Source organism: Eubalaena glacialis, chromosome 2 (assembly GCF_028564815.1).
Source record: "Eubalaena glacialis isolate mEubGla1 chromosome 2, mEubGla1.1.hap2.+ XY, whole genome shotgun sequence".
Lineage (NCBI taxonomy): Eukaryota > Metazoa > Chordata > Mammalia > Artiodactyla > Balaenidae > Eubalaena > Eubalaena glacialis.
The window spans coordinates 121,889,000-121,908,724 of record NC_083717.1 but is presented as its reverse complement, the minus strand read 5'-3'; the positions used below and the strand labels follow the sequence as shown (position 1 = coordinate 121,908,724).

At 37.3% G+C, this 19,725-nt stretch overlaps 1 protein-coding gene and 1 long non-coding RNA gene across 5 annotated transcripts in view; one reads left to right on the top strand and one right to left on the bottom strand.

Annotated features, from left to right (window-relative positions):
• The window catches only part of LOC133084328 (uncharacterized), a 127,689-nt gene that overhangs the window by 11,796 nt on the left and 96,168 nt on the right, over nt 1-19,725 (bottom strand). The window lies entirely within an intron of this gene.
• The window catches only part of STXBP6 (syntaxin binding protein 6), a 265,716-nt gene that overhangs the window by 236,504 nt on the left and 9,487 nt on the right, over nt 1-19,725 (top strand). The window lies entirely within an intron of this gene.

Sequence of the window (19,725 nt, the reverse complement as noted above, 5' to 3'; positions counted from 1 at the left end):
GTTTTTATAACCATTATGCTTATGAGAAAAACACAGGCTCACAGAGATTAAGTAATTGACCTGAGGTCACAGCGCTAGTACATGGCAGAGACATACTCAAACCCAGACCTCTCTGACCTCACAGCCCTAACCAAAAAAGGAATGAAACTGACAGGGAAGAATCAAAGTGATGGGGGTTCTGGGGAGGTTATCAAGAAACAGTGTGTTATAGAAGCCCAGGGAAAGAGCAGCTTTTAAGTCGGCCCACTTGTAGTCCAGTGGCCGTGAAGGAAACTTGAAATAAGCAGTAGACTTGATCAGTCATTGGTGAATTTGAGAGACAGTGTTAGGAGAGTGGGGTGGAAGCCACTTCACTAAAAGTGCAGAGTGCCTGGGAGTATGAGGGGTCGCAGTAGGAGCAGACTCTTCCTTCAGCAATGTTCAGGGTGAGTGAGAGTAGGGAAGGAAAGATGAGCTAAAGTGGAAAGCTTAATGGAAAGACTCTTTAGTGCCAGATAACTGAAGTGTCTAAATGGCTAAAGTGTCAGCTATGTGCCCAACACTGTCTAAGTGCCGTAGTTGTACAACCTCATTTATTCTTGCCAACAATCTTTTGAGGTAGGTACTAGATAAACCCCCATGGAAGGTGAGGAAACAGACTGAAGCCCAGAGGGTAAGGTATTCATTCAAGGTCACACAGCTAGCAAGTACCAGGCTGCCCATGTTGAACAGAATTTGTTTTGGCCAGTAACATTGTAGAGGGTTTTCAAATTGTATCTATCAGGACTTGAAATTGTGGTTATTAAAGTAAAAAGCCCTTGCCTCCAACTGTAATAAAAGCAGAGAGCTGCCGATCATCGCTGGCTTATTGCCATACATAACAAAGACAGAGAACAAAATCAATTTTACCAAACTTAGAGGCACTTTAGGTGGTTAACCTCAGAAGAAGTGTTCCCTCTTTGAAGCTGCATTTCAGCCACCCTTCTGAGAAGAAAAGAGAACCAAAAGAAGTATCCTTGAATTCATTCTGCTGATGCCCTATAACTCCTGGAAGAACATGTTCATAAGGACCAAGTTTCAATGAATATTAAAAGACTGGTGGGGCTTCCCTGGTGGCGCAGTGGTTAAGAATCCGCCTGCCAATGCAGGGGACATGGGTTTGAGCCCTGGTCTGGGAAGATCCCACATGCCGCGGAGCAACTAAGCCCATGCGCCACAACTACTGAGCCTGCGCTCTAGAGCCTGCGAGCCACAACTGCTGAGCCCATGTGCCACAACTACTGAAGCCTGCGTGCCTAGAGCCGGTGCTCCGCAACAGGAGAGGCCACCGCAATGAGAAGCCCACACACCGCAACGAAGAGTAGCCCCCGCTCGCCGCAACTAGAGAAGGCCCACGCACAGCAATGAAGATCCAACGCAGCCAAAAATAAATACAAATAAAAATTAAAAAAAAAAAAAAGACTGGTGAATTTCTTTACATATCCTGAGTTTAAGCGTTTAAAGGATGTGAATAAAATCCTAAATGTTTGACCCTTGCCATTGAAAATACTTGGACAGTGAATTGAAAGGAGGGTATACACTCATACCTTTTATAGGACAGGGAGGGTCCATTGGGCTTTCTCCTGAGTTCTTAGCTATGGCACATGCCTTTGACCTGGGAACAGGCTGAGCTTCCACTAAATTACTTTAACATCGCCAGCAGAAGAGAATCGCCTGATAGAATGGTCCATTCTTCTTCCTTTGGTAATGCCAGCAATAGATAACTCCAAGGTCTCCTTCAAGTAGACTTTTGAGTTTATGGGTTTACAAAGTATTCCTGAACTCTGAGTCCATTTTTCTTTGTCATCCAGCTGCAGGAAACAAGTTTCATGGTCCCTGAAATTAGCCACCAACTTAAGACAAAAGATAATTCTGGAACTGCCACTCAGCATGCTATATCTGTTCTGCTGCCTCTATAAAGCAAGCCTTTTTAATGTAATTATATGACTAGTCCATCTATTGCTAAAATGATGAGGACAGCCTGGATTGATTTATTTTTCCTGCTTTAACTTAGCAATCAGTATACTTTATTGTAGCATTTCCCAAAACAGATTCTGCAGAAATCCACCCTAAGATAATCTATGCAGAAGGAACCTGTGAGTAAATATATTGGGGAAATTCTGCTAGCAGATCTTTCCTGCTCCCACCCCTACCTTCTTTTGATTACAATTTATGTTAGTATATTAAAGGTTTTCCAAAGTTCTGCAATAAAGGAACCAGACTGGCATTTCATAAAGTCATGTACCATAGAATTGAGCTTTCTATGTAGCACTTTTTTAAACCACAGAACCACTTTGGGAAATGCTGACATAGTTGTTCAGAGCTTTGAGGTCAACTCTCAGCTTCTATGTATTCAGCTTTTTTAGAGTCCATATATAAGTAAGGTCATGCAGGTTTTTTTCTTTCTGTGTCTTGCTACCATGGGCAGGGAGGTGGGGGAAATGGGAATGTGTTGGTCCAAGGGTACAAAGTTGAAGTTATGTAGGATGAATAAGTCTAGAGATCCAATGCGTAGCATGATGACTATAGTTGAATACTAGAAGTTTGCTGAAGAGTGATTTCAGGTGCTCTCACCACAAAAAAAAAAGGGAAAAAAATGGTACCTATGTGAGGAGAAGGCTATGTTAAAATTAATTTGACTGTAGTTATCATTTCACTATGTATATGTATATCAAATCATCATGTTGTACACCTTAAATATATACAATTTTTATTTTACAAAATGATTTTTTAAAAAGAGCTTCGGGGTCAAGATCTAGGTGACCTTGGGCAAGCTATCTCCCCTTCCTGACCACTTGTTTCCTTAATTATAAAGTAGGGTAAGAATATATTTCTTTGAGGAATTTGACAGTTTAACATAGCACTGCACATAGTAACCATTCAGTGAATTGTAGCAGTTTCTGCAACTAGCTGATGTTCACACTGCATCAGTGCCCAGCATGGGTTAACAACTCTTCCTTTTGGAAAGCTGATGTAACATAACCTGGATTTGTAACAGAATTTATCTGATTAGTCACTACCACAAAAGTACAAATGAAATTTTAAAATTTAACACTTTGGAAGAATCTCCCATCTCTAAAGGGGCTCCTAGAGGTTGTCCAACATTGAGATGCAGCTGTGTGATTAGTATTGATTAGTCAATGTAATGTAGAAAGAACTTGGTAATTTACCCAAGCTCTCAGATAATTAATGGAGTCTGTGAATTAAGAACTAACTTGTTTCACCAGGTGGGACTTTGCATTTAATCACTCTGTTTGTAGAAATTAATATCATTATTATTTAAATTATTATTCATTTATAAAATGCTTAATGCAAGTCACAGTCCTAAGCAGAACCTCCTTGGAAGTATCACGATTACCATGCAACTGAATTACCGACAGGGGTGGAGATGGCTGCTCATCTCAGGAAGCAGAAAAGTATGTACACAGTTCAGAGAGCCTTTAGGACTGAAAAGGGACCCTGCCATCAGGGAACCAAGTTTCCACGAGACTTTTCTTATCTTTTGCTCATATGGCCTCTAATGGTAGAGAAGCTGACCAATGAAGATTGGAAGTAGAAAAAAAAGAAAAAAACATCTTGAGTGCATCCTATAGATTTATACCTAAGTTAATCTGAATGTCACTAATACTGGACCAGACTTAAGTGAACCTTATGTCTACCCATGAAAATACTCTTGGTAAAAAAAATTAATACAGCAGACAAAAATAAAATAGGAACTATTTAATCTACTCAAGGAATAAATTATTATTGAACACTGGGTATACAATATGAGAGTTACTCATGTTCCTGGACTACTAACAGTTTGCATATAATAGATCTCCCTGGGGAGAGGAACCAAGATGGCGGAGTAGAAGGACGTGCTCTCACTCCCTCTTGCGAGTACACCAGAATCACAACTAGCTGCTGGACAATCATCAACAGGAAGACACTGGAACTCACCAAAAAAGATACCCCACATCCAAAGACAAAGGAGAAGCCACAATGAGACGGTAGGAGGGGCGTAATCACAGTAAAATCAAATCCCATAACTGGTGGGTGGGTGACTCACAGACTGGAAAACACTTATACCACAGAAGTCCACCCACTGGGGTGAAGGTTCTGAGCCCCACGTCAGGCTTCCCAACCTGGGGGTACGGCAATGGGAGGAGGAATTCCTAGAGAATCAGACTTTGAAGCCTAGTGGGAACTGATTGCAGGACTTCGACAGGACTAGGGGAAACAGAGACTCCACTCTTGGAGGGCACACACAAAGTAGTGTGTGCATCGGGACCCAGTGGAAGGAGCAGTGACCCCAGGGGAGACTGAACCAGACCTACCTGCTAGTATTGGAGGGTCTCCTGCAGAGGTGGGGGGGGGGTGCTGTGGCTCACGGTGGGGACAAGGACACTGGCAGCAGAAGTTCTGGGAAGTACTCCTTGGTGTGAGCCCTCCCAGAGTCTGTCATTAGCCCCACCAAAGAGCCCAGGTAGGCTCCAGTGTTGGGTTGCCTCAGGCCAAACAAACAACAGGGAGGGAACCCAGCAACAGTCAAGTGGATTAAAGTTTTACTGAGCTCTGCCCACCAGAGCAACAGTCAGCTCTACTCACCACCAGTCCCTCCCATCAAGCCTCTTACATAGCCTCATCCACCAGAAGGCAGACAGCAGAAGCAAGAAGAACTGCAATCCTGCAGCCTGTGGAACAAAAACCACATTCACAGAAAGATAGACAAGATTAAAAAGCAGAGGGCTATGTACCAGATGAAGGAACAAGATAAAACCCCAGAAAAACAACTAAATGAAGTGGACATAGGCAACCTTCCAGAAAAAGAATTCAGAATAATGATAGTGAAGATGATCCAGGACCTCGGAAAAAGAATGGAGGCAAAGATCGAGAAGATGCAAGAAATGTTTAACAAAGACCTAGAAGAATTAAAGAACAAACAAACAGAATGAACAATACAATAACTGAAATGAAAACTACACTAGAAGGAATCAATAGCAGAATAACTGAGGCAGAAGAACGGATAAGTGACCTGGAAGACAGAATGGTGGAATTCACTGCTGTGGAACAGACTAAAGAAAAAAGAATGAAAAGGAATGAAGACAACCAAAGAGACCTCTGGGACAACATTAAACACAACAACATTCGCATTATAGGGGTCCCAGAAGGAGAAGAGAGAGAGAAAGGACCAGAGAAAATATTTGAAGAGATTATAGTCGAAAACTTCCCTAACATGGGAAAGGAAATAGCCACCCAAGTCCAGGAAACGCAAAGAGTCCCATACAAGATAAACCCAAGGAGAAACACACCGAGACACATAGTAATCAAATTGGCAAAAATTAATGAAAGCAGCAAGGGAAAAATGACAAATAACATACAAGGGAACTCCCATAAGGTTAACAGCTGATTTCTCAGCAGAAACTCTACAAGCCAGAAGGGAGTGCCATGATATATTTAAAGTCATGAAAGGGAAGAACCTACAACCAAGATTATTCTACCCGGCAAGGATCTCATTCAGATTCGATGGAGAAATCAAAAGCTTTACAGACAAGGAAAAGCTAAGAGAGTTCAGCACCACCAAACCAGCTCTACAACAAATGCTAAAGGAACTTCTCTAAGTGGGAAACACAAGAGAAGAAAAGGACCTACAAAAACAAACCCAAAACAATTAAGAAAATGGTCATAGGAACATACATATCGATAATTACCTTAAATGTGAATGGATTAAATGCTTCAACCAAGACACAGGCTTGCTGAATGGATACAAAAACAAGACCCCTATATATGCTGTCTACAAGAGACCCACTTCAGACCTAGGGACACATACAGACTAAAAGTGAGGGGATGGAAAAAGATATTCCATGCAAATGGAAATCAAAAGAAAGCTGGAGTAGCTATACTCATATTAGATAAAATAGACTTTAAAATAAAGAATGTTACAAGAGACAAGGAAGGACACTACATAATGATCAAGGAATCAATTCAAGAAGAAAATATAACAATTATAAATATATATGCACCCAACACAGGAACACCTCAATACATAAGGCAACTGCTAACAGCTATAAAAGAGGAAATTGACAGTAACACAATAATAGTGGGGGACTTTAACACCTCACTTACACCAATGGACAGATCATCCAAAATGAAAATAAATAAGGAAACAGAAGCTATAAATGACACAATAGACCAGATAGATTTAATTGATATTTATAGGACATTCCATCCAAAAACAACAGATTACACTTTCTTCTCAAGTGCACACGGAACATTCTCCAGGATAGATCACATCTTGGGTCACAAATCAAGCCTCAGTAAATTTAAGAAAATTGAAATCATATCAAGCATCCTTTCTGACCACATCACTATGAGATTAGAAATGAATTACAGGGAAAAACACGTAAAAAACACAAACACATGGAGGCTAAACAATATGTCACTAAATAACCAAGAGATCACTGAAGACATCAAAGAGGAAATCAAAAAATACCTAGAGACAAATGACAATGAAAACACGATGATCCAAAACCTATGGGATGCAGCAAAAGCAGTTCTAAGAGGGAAGTTTATACAAGCCTACCTCAAGAAACAAGGAAAATCTCAAGTAAACAATCTAACCTTACACCTAAAGGAACTGGAGAAAGAAGAACAAACAAAACCCAAAGTTAGCAGAAGGAAAGAAATCATAAACATCAAAGCAGAAATAAATGAAATAGAAAGAAAGAAAACAATAGCAAAGATCAATAAAAGTAAAAGCTGGTTCTTTGAGAAGATAAACAAAATTGATAAACCATTAGCCAGACTCATCAAGAAAAAGAGGGAGAGGACTCAAATCAATAAAATTAGAAATGAAAAAGGAGAAGTTACAACAGACACCACAGAAATACAAAGCATCCTAAGAGACTACTACAAGCAACTCTATGCCAATAAAATGGACAACCTGGAAGAAATGGACAAATTCTTAGAAAGGTATAACCTTCCAACACTGAACCAGGAAGAAACAGAAAATATGAACAGACCAATCACAAGTAATGAAATTGAAACTGTGATTAAAAATCTTCCAACAAACAAAAGTCCAGGACCAGATGGCTTCACAGGTGAATTCTATCAAATATTTACAGAAGAGCTAACACCCATCCTTCTCAAACTCTTACAAAAAATTGCAGAGGAAGGAACACTCCCAAATTCATTCTATGAGGCCACCATCACCCTGATACCAAAACCAGACAAAGATACTACAAAAAAAGAAAACTACAGACCAATATCACTGATGAATATAGATGTAAAAATCCTCAACAAAATACTAGCAAACAGAATCCAACAACACATTAAAAGGATCATACACCATGATCAAGTGGGATATATCCCAGGGATGCAAGGATTCTTCAATATACACAAATCAATCAATGTGATACACCATATTAACAAATTGAAGAATAAAAACCATATGATCATCTCAATAGATGCAGAAAAAGCTTTTGACAAAATTCAACACCCATTTATGATAAAAACTCTCCAGAAAGTGGGCATAGAGGGAACCTACCTCAACATAATAAATGCCATATATGACAAACCCACAGCAAACATCATTCTCAATGGTGAAAAAGTGAAAGCATTTCCTCTAAGATCAGGAACAAGACAAGGATGTCCACTCTCACCACTACTATTCAACATAGTTTTGGAAGTCCTAGCCATGGCAATCAGAGAAGGAAAAGAAATAAAAGGAATACAAATTGGAAAAGAAGAAGTAAAACTGTCACTGTTTGCTGATAACATGATACTATACATAGTGAATCCTAAAAATGCCACCAGAAAACTACTAGAGCTAATCAAGGAATTTGGTAAAGTGGCAGGATACAAATTAATGCACAGAAATCTCTTGCATTCCTGTACACTAATGATGAAAAATCTGAAAGAGAAATTATGGAAACACTCCCATTTACCATTGCAACAAAAAGAATAAAATACCTAGGAATAAACCTACCTAGGGAGACAAAAGACCTGTATGCAGAAAACTATAAGACACTGATGAAAGAAATTAAAGATGATACCAACAGATGGAGAGATATACCATGTTCTTGGATTGGAAGAATCAATATTGTGAAAATGACTATACTACCCAAAGCAATCTACAGATTCAATGCAATCCCTATCAAATTACCAATGGCATTTTTTACAGAACTAGAACAAATCATCTTAAAATTTGTACGGAGACACAAAAGACCCCGAATAACCAAAGAAGTCTTGAGGGAAAAAAACGCAGCTGGAGGAATGAGACTCCCTGACTTCAGACTATACTACAAAGCTACAGTAATCAAGACAATATGGTACTGGCACAAAAACAGAAACATAGATCAATGGAACAAGATAGAAAGCCCAGAGATAAACCCACGCACCTATGGTCAACTAATCTATGACAAAGGAGGCAAAGATATACAATGGAGAAAAGACAATCTCTTCAATAAGTGGTGCTGGGAAAACTGGACAGCTACCTGTAAAAGAATGAAATTAGAACACTCCCTAACACCATACACAAAAATAAACTCAAAATGGATTAGAGACCTAAATGTAAGACCGGACACTGTAAAACTCTTAGAGGAAAACTAGGAAGAACACTCTTTGACATAAATCACTGTATGATCTTTTTTGATCCACCTCCTAGAGTAATGGAAATAAAAACAAAAATAAACAAATGGGACCTAATGAAACTTCAAAGCTTTTGCACAGCAAAGGAAACCATAAACAAGACGAAAAGACAGCCCTCAGAATGGGAGAAAATATTTGCAAATGAATCAACGGACAAAGGATTAATCTCCAAAATATATAAACAGCTCATGCAGCTCAATATTAAAGAAACAAATAACCCAATCCAAAAATGGGCAGAAGACCTAAATAGACATTTCTCCAAAGAAGACAAACAGATGGCCAAGAAGCACATGAAAAGCTGCTCAACATCACTAATTATTAGAGAAATGCAAATCAAAACTACAATGAGCTATCACCTCACACCAGTTAGAATGGGCATCATCAGAAAATCTACAAACAACAAATGCTGGAGAGGGTGTGGAGAAAAGGGAACCCTCTTGCACTGTTGGTGGGAATGTAAATTGATACAGCCACTATGGAGAACAGTATGGAGGTTCCTTAAAAAACTAAAAATGGAATTACCATATGATCCAGCAATCCCACTACTGGGCATATACCCAGAGAAAACCATAATTCAAAAACACACATGCCCCCCAATGTTCATTGCAGCACCTTTTACAATAGCCAGGTCATGGAAGCAACCAAAATGCCCATCGACAGACGAATGGATAAAGAAGATGTGGTACATATATACAATGTAATATTACTTAGCCATAAAAAGGAACAAAATTGAGTCATTTGTTGATACGTGGAAGGATCTAGAGACTGTCATACAGAGTGAAGTAAGTCAGAAAGAGAAAAACAAATATCGTATATTAATGCATGTATGTGGAACCTAGAAAAATGGTACAGATGAACTGGTTTGCAGGGCAGAAGTTGAGACAAAGATGTAGAGAACAAACGTATGGACATCAAGGGGGGCAAACCACAGAGGGGTGGGGATGGTGGTGTGCTGAATTGGGCGATTGGGATTGACATGTATACACTGATGTGTATAAAACTGACGACTAATGAGAACCTGCAGTATAAAAAAACAAAAACAAAAACAAAAAAACAACTAATACTAAACTTTCTTTGAGTTATTTGTATGGAAATATGTTAATATAAATGTTTCAGACATTACATGAAATTTCTAAAAATCTTATATGTTCTGGTATAATGTTATAAGTCATAATTCTAGTTATTACTTTAAAATGTATATCTCAGAAATAACTAAATTTCCTTGTCAATTGCATTATTATGAACTTTCATCAAATCTTTAACCATGGTCATTTTTAAGTGTTTTGTCATTTACAGAGAGTTCTGGGTGTACTCTGATGCTTTTGCAAAAATGTTCCTATAAAAGGGTTTCATCTTCAAGGAATTCATGCAAAAGACTCTGACAAGTACAGGTTTCTGGTAACTGACTATACTGCTGAACTGAATGAATAAGCATTTTCAGAACTCTAATGGAAAACTGATGAATTCATAAAAGTGCTAACCAAAGATCAAGATGAAAAAAACTAATTACATGGGACTGAGTGAACTGATGAGGATGATTATAATTTTTGTGACTTTGTTTGAATAAAAAAAAAAGAAAGGTAAATAGAGAAAAAAAAAAAAAGATCTCCCTGCCAATTTTTTAAGTTTATTGTACTAAAACCCAAATCCATTTTTTTTCATAATTGGTTTTCCTTTAAGTTAGTTTGGATAAATGGGGCTTTATTGTACAGTTATTCCTAAGTGGTTAAATTGATTATAGAATACAAATAGTCCATGCAAAACTATTACCAGATTTCAGTTTTAAAAGAGTGTCCTGAAAAAAAGAGAGTGCCCTGAGATGACCATGTTTACTCAACTCCGAGTATAGATTGCCATAGGTTTATCAATCGTTTATTTTTTAGATGATTTTCCTTTTTCCAAACGTGATGAGTATTTTGCACTTCATGTATCTACATGTGTGTTTAATATAGGAAATACCTGCTGAAAATTCTATTTAAATTGACTCTTTACTAGCTATAGAATTAGGAATTTTGATTACCAAGATACAACCTGAAGTCTATGATGATATAAAGAAATTATGTTTATAGTTGTTGGTGTGGTCTGTGCACTTTAAAAAAAAATCCTCCTTTCTCTTCCGTTGTCACTTTTCAATATACCTTATTGTTTTCCCCTCATTTTCCTATACATTTAAATTTCTTTTAATTGTTTTCAAACAGTGACTGAATACAACGTTATAGCTTTATCTCAAATTGTTCTCTCAGTAAAGTCTTCTCAATCACTTAACATAAAATATGCCAGCATAATATTTTTTTAAAGCACATATTGAGTGGAACCAATGTGAATGCAACATCAATGAAGTAAGACTGGTCTCTGCTCTATTCTCAGAGACTGTAATTCAAAAAGTAGTTGACATTATTTGCAGTGGTTGACAGCCTCTTCTCAGACTGCTTGAATAAATTTGGGTATTAATATGCTTCCTGCCTATTTAGAGAGAATTACTGTTCTATCGGCCTCAGGAGACTGTTTTATTTCCAGATTTAACTCAGCACAATATGATGGGCCCCAACTTTTGAGTTAAGCATCATTCTTTACAAAGCATGCCTTGATTTAATGAGCACGTGTTCAGCTCTCTCTGAGGTGCACACAGCAAGTATACACAGATCTAAGTATCTCCTGAGAGCCTCAAGACACTTAGCCCCAAGATAAAAGAGGAGACATGCAAAGGAATTGGGTGGGATTGTGCAATTTTTCCAAAGTTCCTAGAGAGCAGATGTGGTCTTAGGGAGGTGGAGGGACAGACATTCATTGAGCACCTGTATACATACATCTTCATCTTAACTTCTACAACAACCACATGAGGTGGAGTTACAGATGAGGAAACTAAAGATCAGAGAATTTAAATCACTCCCTCAAAGTCATTCTGCCAGTTTGTCAACGTAACAGTGCTTGGCACATAGCATGCACTCAAATGAATAGTTCTGAATACTGAATGAGTCTTTCAGGGGAGCAATTTTCCGCATGCACTAAGAGCCTCAAAAATGTGTATGTCCTTTGAACCAGCAGTTTAATCTCGAGGAATTATCAGAGATATGGACAAAGATTGTGTGTGTGTGTGCATGTAAATGCAAGAAAGTAACTGCAGCCTCATTTTAAAAACAAAACTTTCCTAATAATTAGTGATGCTGAACATCTTTTCATGTGTCTGTCGGCCATCTGTATGTCTTCTTTGGAAAAATGCCTATTCAGATCCTCTGCCCATTTTTTAATTTTTGTTTTTTATTGTTATTAAGTTGTATGAGTTCTTTATATATTTTATTAATCCCTTATCAGATATATGATTTGCAAATATCTTGCTCCATTCAGTAAGCTGTCTTTTTTTTTTTTGATGGTTTCCTTTAATGTGCAGAAGCTTTTTAGTTTGATGTAATCCCATTTGTTTAATTTTGCTTTTGTTTCCCTTGCCTGAGGAGACATATCCAGAAAGATACTGCTAAGACCAAAGTTAAAGAGCATACTGCCTATGTTTCCTTCTAGGATTTTTATGGTTTCAGGTCTTACATTCAAGTGTTTAATCCATTTTGAGTTGATTTTTGTGTATGGTATAATATAGTGGTCTAGTTTTCCCAGCACCATTTACTGCAGAGATTATCTTTTCTCTGTTGCATGTTCTTCGCTCCTTATTGTAGATTAATTTTTCATGTGTGTGTGGGTTTGTTTCTCGGCTCTCACCTCATTTCCAGTGATCTGTATGTCTGTTTTTCTGCCAATACCATACTGTTTTGATTACTATAACTTTGCAGTATAATTTTAAAGCAGGGAGTGTGATACCTCCAGCTTTGTTCTTTGTTGTCAGGATTGCTTTGGCCATCTGGGGTCTTTTGTGGTTCCATATAAATTTTAGGATTTTTTGTTCTAGTTCTGTGAAAAACGTCATTGGGATAGCATTTAACCTGTAAATTTCTTTAGGTAATGGATATTGTTAACAGTGTTAATTCTTCCAGTCCATGAGCATGGAATATCTTTCCATGTCTTTGTGTCTTCAATTTCTTTCAACAGTGTCTTACAGTTTTCAATGTGTAGATCTTTTACCTCCTTTGTTAAATTTATTTCTAGGTATTCTTTTTGTTGCAATGGTTAATGGAACTCTTTTCTTAATTCTACTTGTTATTAGGGAAATTTAAATTAAAATCACAATGAGATATTACCTCATGCCCATTAGAATGGTTATTTTCAAAACAGTGTTAGAGAGGGTGTGGAGAAAGAGAAACCCTCAGCACTGTTGTTGGGAATGTAAATTGGTGCAGCCACTATGACAAACAATATGGAGAGTCCTCAAAAAATTAAGAATAACAGCTATTCCATTTCTGGGTATTTATTTGAAGAATATGAAAACACTAATTCAAAAAGATATATGCACCCCTGTGTTCATTGCAGAATTATTTATAAAAGCCAAGATATGGAAACAACCTAAGAGCCTACTGATGGATGAATAGATAAAGAAGATATGGTGTGTCACAGAAAGACAAATAAGATGAAAAGGCAGAAGGCTATATACCAGATGAAGGAACAAGATAAAACCCCAGAAAAACAACTAAATGAAGTGGAGATAGGCAACCTTCCAGAAAAAGAATTCAGAATAATGATAGTGAAGATGATCCAGGACCTTGGAAAAAGAATGGAGGCAAAGATCGAGAAGATGCAAGAAGTGTTTAACAAAGACCTAGAAGAATTAAAGAACAAACAAACAGAGATGAACAATACAATAACTGAAATGAAAACTACACTAGAAGGAATCAATAGCAGAATAACTGAGGCAGAAGAACGGATAAGTGACCTGGAAGACAGAATGGTGGAATTCACTGCTGTGGAACAGACTAAAGAAAAAAGAATGAAAAGAAATGAAGACAACCTAAGAGACCTCTGGGACAACATTAAACGCAACAACATTCGCATTATAGGGGTCCCAGAAGGAGAAGAGAGAGAGAAAGGACCTGAGAAAATATTTGAAGAGATTATAGTCGAAAACTTCCCTAACATGGGAAAGGAAATAGCCACCCAAGTCCAGGAAGCGCAACGAGTCCCATACAGGAAAAACCCAAGGAGAAACATGCCGAGACACATAGTAATCAAATTGGCAAAAATTAAAGACAAAGAAAAATTGTTGAAAGCAGCAAGGGAAAAATGACAAATAACATACAAGGGAACTCCCATAAGGTTAACAGCTGATTTCTCAGCAGAAACTCTACAAGCCAGAAGGGAGTGGCATGATAAAGTGATGAAAGGGAAGAACCTACAACCAAGATTACTCTACCCAGCAAGGATCTCATTCAGATTTGATGGAGAAATCAAAAGCTTTACAGACAAGCAAAAGCTAAGAGAATTCAGCACCACCAAACCAGCTCTACAACAAATGCTAAAGGAACTTCTCTAAGTGGGAAACACAAGAGAAGAAAAGGACCTACAAAAACAAACCCAAAACAATTAAGAAATGGTCATAAGAACATACATATCGATAATTACATTAAACATGAATGGATTAAGTGCTCCAACCAAAAGACACAGGCTTGCTGAATGGATACAAAAACAAGACCCATCTATATGCTGTCTACAAGAGACCCACTTCAGACCTAGGGACACATACAGACTGAAAGTGAGGGGATGGAAAAAGATATTCCATGCAAATGGAAATCAAAAGAAAGCTGGAGTAGCTATACTCATATCAGATAAAATAGACTTTAAAATAAAGAATGTTACAAGAGACAAGGAAGGACACTACATAATGATCAAGGAATCAATCCAAGAAGAAGATATAACAATTATAAATATATATGCACCCAACACAGGAACACCTCAATACATAAGGCAACTGCTAACAGCTATAAAAGAGGAAATTGACAGTAACACAATAATAGTGGGGGACTTTAACACCTCACTTACACCAATGGACAGATCATCCAAAATGAAAATAAATAAGGAAACAGAAGCTTTAAATGACACAATAGACCAGATAGATTTAATTGATATTTATAGGACATTCCATCCAAAAACGGCAGATTACACTTTCTTCTCAAGTGCACACGGAACATTCTCCAGGATAGATCACATCTTGGGTCACAAATCAAGCCTCAGTAAATTTAAGAAAATTGAAATCATATCAAGCATCCTTTCTGACCACATCACTATGAGATTAGAAATGAATTACAGGGAAAAACACGTAAAAAACACAAACACATGGAGGCTAAACAATACGTTACTAAATAACCAAGAGATCACTGAAGACATCAAAGAGGAAATCAAAAAATACCTAGAGACAAATGACAATGAAAACACGATGATCCAAAACCTATGGGATGCAGCAAAAGCAGTTCTAAGAGGGAAGTTTATAGCTATACAAGCCTACCTCAAGAAACAAGAAAAATCTCAAGTAAACAATCTAACCATACACCTAAAGGAAGTAGAGAAAGAAGAACAAACAAAACCCAAAGTTAGCAGAAGGAAAGAAATCATAAAGATCATAGCAGAAATAAATGAAATAGAAACAAAGAAAACAATAGCAAAGATCAATAAAAGTAAAAGCTGGTTCTTTGAGAAGATAAACAAAATTGATAAGCCATTAGCCAGACTCATCAAGAAAAGAGGGAGAGGACTCAAATCAATAAAATTAGAAATGAAAAAGGAGAAGTTACAACAGACACCACAGAAATACAAAGCATTCTAAGAGACTACTACAAGCAACTCTATGCCAATAAAATGGACAACCTGGAAGAAATGGACAAATTCTTAGAAAGGTATAACCTTCCAACACTGAACCAGGAAGAAACAGAAAATATGAACAGACCAATCACAAGTAATGAAATTGAAACTGTGATTAAAAATCTTCCAACAAACAAAAGTCCAGGACCAGATGGCTTCACAGGTGAATTCTATCAAACATTTAGAGAAGAGCTAACACCCATCCTTCTCAAACTCTTACAAAAAATTGCAGAGGAAGGAACACTCCCAAATTCATTCTATGAGGCCACCATCACCCTGATACCAAAACCAGACAAAGATACTACAAAAAAAGAAAACTACAGACCAATATCACTGATGAATATAGATGTAAAAATCCACAACAAAATACTAGCAAACAGAATCCAACAACACATTAAAAGGATCATACACCATGAGCAAGTGGGATTTATCCCAGGGATGCAAGGGTACTTCAATATACGCAAATCAATCAATGTGATACACCATATTTACAAATTGAAGAAGAAAAACCATATGATCATCTCAATAGATGCAGAAAAAGCTTTTGACAAAATTCATCACCCATTTATGATAAAAACTCTCCAGAAAGTGGGCATAGAGGGAACTTACCTCAACATAATAAAGGCCATATACAACAAACCCAGAGCAAACATCATTCTCAATGGTGAAAAACTGAAAGCATTTCCTCTAAGATCAGGAACGAGACAAGGATGTCCACTCTCACCACTATTATTCAACATAGTTTTGGAAGTCCTAGCCACGGCAATCAGAGAAGAAAAAGAAATAAAAGGAATACAAATTGGAAAAGAAGAAGTAAAACTGTCACTGTTTGCAGATGACATGATATTATACATAGGGAATCCTAAAGATGCCACCAGAAAACTACTAGAGCTAATCAAGGAATTTGGTAAAGTGGCAGGATACAAAATTAATGCACAGAAATCTCTTGCATTCCTATATACTAATGATGAAAAATCTGAAAAAGAAATTATGGAAACACTCCCATTTACCATTGCAACAAAAAGAATAAAATACCTAGGAATAAACCTACCTAGGGAGACAAAAGACCTGTATGCAGAAAACTATAAGACACTGATGAAAGAAATTAAAGATGATACCAACAGATGGAGAGATATACCATGTTCTTGGATTGGAAGAATCAATATTGTGAAAATGACTATACTACCCAAAGCAATCTACAGATTCAATGCAATCCCTATCAAATTACCAATGGCATTTTTTACGGAACTTGAACAAATCATCTCAAAATTTGTATGGAGACACAAAAGACCCCGAATAGCCAAAGCAGTCTTGAGGGAAAAAAACAGAGCTGGAGGAATCAGACTCCCTGACTTCAGACTATACTACAAAGCTACAGTAATCAAGACAATATGGTACTGGCACAAAAACAGAAACATAGATCAATGGAACAAGATAGAAAGCCCAGAGATAAACCCACACACCTATGGTCAACTAATCTATGACAAAGGAGGCAAAGATATACAATGGAGAAAAGACAGTCTCTTCAATAAGTGATGCTGGGAAAACTGGACAGCTACATGTAAAAGAATGAAATTAGAACACTCCCTAACACCATACACAAAAATGAACTTAAAATGGATTCGAGACCTAAATGTAAGACCGGACACTATAAAAACTCTTAGAGGAAAACATAGGAACAACACTCTTTGACACAAATCACAGCAAGATCTTTTTTGATCCACCTCCTAGAGTAATGGAAATAAAAAGAAAAATAAACAAATGGGACCTAATGAAACTTCAAAGCTTTTGCACAGCAAAGGAAACCATAAACAAGACGAAAAGACAACCCTCAGAATGGGAGAAAATATTTGCAAACGAATCAATGGACAAAGGATTAATCTCCAAAATATATAAACAGCTCATGCAGCTCAATATTAAAGAAACAAACAACCCAATCCAAAAATGGGCAGAAGACCTAAATAGACATTTCTCCAAAGAAGACAAACAGATGGCCAAGAAGCACATGAAAAGCTGCTCAACATCACTATTTATTAGAGAAATGCAAATCAAAACTACAATGAGCTATCACCTCACACCAGTTAGAATGGGCATCATCAGAAAATCTACAAAAAACAAATGCTGGAGACAGTGTGGAGAAAAGGGAACCCTCTTGCACTGTTGGTGGGAATGTAAATTCATACAGCCACTATGGAGAACAGTATGGAGGTTCCTTAAAAAACTAAAAATAGAATTACCATATGATCCAGCAATCCCACTACTGGGCATATACCCAGAGAAAACCATAATTCAAAAAGACACATGCACCCCAATGTTCATTTCAGCACTATTTACAATAGCCAGGACATGGAAGCAACCAAAATGCCCATCGACAGACGAATGGATAAAGAAGTTGTGGTACATATATACAATGGAATATTACTCAGCCATAAAAAGGAACGAAATTGAGTCATTTGTTGAGACGTGGATGGATCTAGAGACTGTCATACAGAGTGAAGTAAGTCAGAAAGAGAAAAACAAATATCGTATATTAACGCATGTATGTGGAACCTAGAAAAATGGTACAGATGAGCCAGTCTGCAGGGCAGAAGTTGAGACACAGATGTAGAGAACAGACATACGGACACCAAGGGGGGAAAACTGCGGTGGGGTGGGGATGGTGGTGTGCTGAATTGGGCGATTGGGATTGACATGCATACACTGATTTATATAAAATCGATGACTAATAAGAACCTGCAGTATAAAAAAACAAACAAAACTAATAAAAAAAAAGTAGATATGGGGTGTGTGTGTGTATATGTATGTGTGTGTGTGTGTGTGTGTGTGTGTGTATATATATATATATATATATATATATATATATATAGACAATGGAACTCAGCCATAAAAAAGTGAAATCTTGCCATTTGTGACAACACGATGGACCTTGAGGGTATTATGCTAAGTGAAATAAGTCAGAAAGAGAAATACAAATACAGTTCGATTTCACTCATATGTGGAATATTTTTTAAGTTAAAATTAATTTTTAAAAAAATGAACAAGCCAAACAAAAGGAAAACAGACACATAGATACAAAGAACAGAGTAGTGGTTACCAGAGAGGAAGGGGGTCGGAGGAGGATAAATAGATAAAAAGGGGGTCAACTGTATGGTGACAGATGGAAACTAAGCTTTTGGTGGTGAGCACACTGCAGTGTATACAGAAGTTGAAATATAATGGTGTGCACGGAAGGAAGGAAGGAAGGATGGACACTTTTGGACACGCACCCAATATTGAAAAGGGAAATAATTGAATAAATTACAACAGTGTTATGTAGCCATTATAAACAGTATTTTCAAAGAATTTTCCATGACATGGGAAAGTACCCACAATAGGATACAGTACTAAATATATATAGTATGGCCTCAACCATGTTTTAGAAAAACATAGACAGAAAAATTACTAGAATAAAATGCACCATAAATGTAAATGTGGTTATCTCTAAGCAATTGAATACTACACGGTTTTATTGCCTTTTTATAGTAATATGTATTCTAAATTTTCTATAGTAAGTTGTTTTAGCTTGTAATAATGACAAGATGTTTTCTTTTGTATTATGGCTTTAAGAAATGCTTTAGGAACTGCTACACTGAAGTCTTCATTCCATACAGTTAATGCAGACTGTATTAATCTCAAATACAAGAAAATTCCCATGGAGAGCCAATGTAACAGTGAGTAAGAGAACTGGCTCTGGAGCTGGGCTTCCTGAGTTCAAAACCTAGCTCTGCTCTTCACTTACTGTGGGATCCTTGGCGCACTGCTAACCCTCTCTCTCTCCGTTGGTGCTCCCATTGGTAAAAATGGGATCAGTGATGTGCCATCACATAGGCTGTTGTGAGGAGTAGATTTTAGTAAGTGCCTAGAACATAGTAAGTGGTCAGGCAACTGCTATTTTTGCATTGGATTTAAAAGCTATTTAACTTCTGTTATTTTTATACCTTGCAGTTGTTTATTTTAAGGCTGGTAACAACAGATTTTTTACTAACTTTCTCTTCACTTTCACTATAGCAAAAGCATTCCCCTTTTTGCATTTTGTTGTTGACTTAATTCATTGAATGCCTGGCACAATCTCTAGGTGAGATAGCTGGCTTCATTAGACACAGACTAAACCCTTAGTCATTTGGCAAGTTTAGAATTTGAAGACCTAGTTAGATCATGTAACAGCATCAGTCATGTGTCCAACCCTCTGCTAAGCCATGGAGAAATCATTAGAATGATGATATATTTTTCCTGCCTCTAAGCCAACCAACATTTATTGAGTCTCTCCTATGTGCCAGGGATTGCAAATACAAAAGTGAGAAAAGC